Here is a 1,397-nt window from a genome sequence, read left to right as displayed (position 1 = left end):
AAATATACCACTTCATCTCTATTATGTATGTACTGTGTTTTGGGTCATCCATAATTCCCTGTACTTATTCTTGTCCAATTGTGTCTCTGTTCCTTAGCAATTGTCAAGCAGTGTAAGTATGTGTCTCAAGATGAAACTCATTTTTCCATTATTCATATGAGGACATTTTTTAACAATCGTTATACCTCTGATTTTCTGTTGTACAAATCGTTTCACTCTGTAACATTCATCTTTCCTTCAGCTCTGACAGAGATAAGTTATGAACTCTTACCATAGTTTAATCTCAGTTCGTGCACCAAACTAACCATATCTGTGGCTAGAATGAGTTATACATTTTACTGTCCTGGAATATTCAGAATTTAATTTTAATTAGACTCTCTCAAATGTGTCAAACTGCATCGTCGCAATATCGGACGCCACTGTTCCATACGATAACTCGAAATTTCGCATGAGGTAGCAATTGGCTTGATATTGCTAACAGATAAATCGTAGGATTTCGGAGTGCAAAATGCGGCTGAATCCGACTCAGTGACTCTACGACACTAGCAGAGAAATTACTGTTGTTCAATTAAAAAAAAAGCGAAGTTGATACCGATATTTCTCTGATCAATATAGCTTTTTCAAGGGAATATTCGACATTTAGTGAGGGCCTTCTTGCAATTTACCTGGATGAAAATTAAGTTATTATTTCGAACGCTTTTGGAAAAATGTTGGACGTGATCACCTTAACTGAATGTATATCAGTGGTTTGCTTGCATTTATTTACCATACTGTTGTATGAAGAGGATCATCAGCTCAATAAAATCTCGTTATGTGTGGTTAAAATGAAATAAAATGTGCACTTCCGTGAGTGAACTGTATCGATGACGGAATTATTGAAATCCGTAACTGCATATTGAAATTTTTGCCTTGGATCATAGGTTCTCGAAGTCATGAAGACATCAGTGCGGCAGACAGAAAGTGAGAGTAGCAGCTGCACGTCAATCTCGATAGTAAAAAATGGCTCTGAGCACTATGGGACTTAACTTCTAAGGTCATCAGTCCCCTAGAACTTAGAACTACTTAAACCTAACTAACCTAAGGACCCCACACAACTCCATGCCTGAGGCAGGATTCGAACCTGCGACCGCAGCGGTCGCGCGGTTCCAGACTGTAGCGCCTAGAACCGCTCGGCCACCCAGGCCGGCAATCTCGATAATAATATTTCGTATATAAAAAGTTTATATATTCTGATCTGGGATTGCACCTCAGACGTATAAAGTGTAGTCTTTCTTCAGATTTGTGTCTCTACTGTAGTATCAACACGATCGAGACCGGTGACTCAAAAGTTAAGCCTTGAAGTTAGTGCTTCCCTTGAGAAGAACGTGGCTCATTTCTTCGTCTCGTCGTCGACGGAA

At 39.4% G+C, this 1,397-nt stretch overlaps 1 non-coding gene across 1 annotated transcript; it reads right to left on the bottom strand.

The window, feature by feature from the left end:
* Positions 1 to 1,099: 1,099 nt before the first annotated feature.
* Positions 1,100 to 1,183, bottom strand: Trnas-gga (transfer RNA serine (anticodon GGA)). The gene is given in 2 exon segments: positions 1,100 to 1,134; positions 1,144 to 1,183. It is a non-coding gene; the product is annotated as a tRNA-Ser (tRNA).
* Positions 1,184 to 1,397: the final 214 nt, after the last annotated feature.

The sequence above is a fragment of the Schistocerca cancellata genome, chromosome 5 (assembly GCF_023864275.1).
Source record: "Schistocerca cancellata isolate TAMUIC-IGC-003103 chromosome 5, iqSchCanc2.1, whole genome shotgun sequence".
NCBI lineage: Eukaryota > Metazoa > Arthropoda > Insecta > Orthoptera > Acrididae > Schistocerca > Schistocerca cancellata.
The sequence above is the reverse complement of the archived record's forward strand: the minus strand, read 5'-3'. Positions and strand labels throughout refer to the sequence as shown.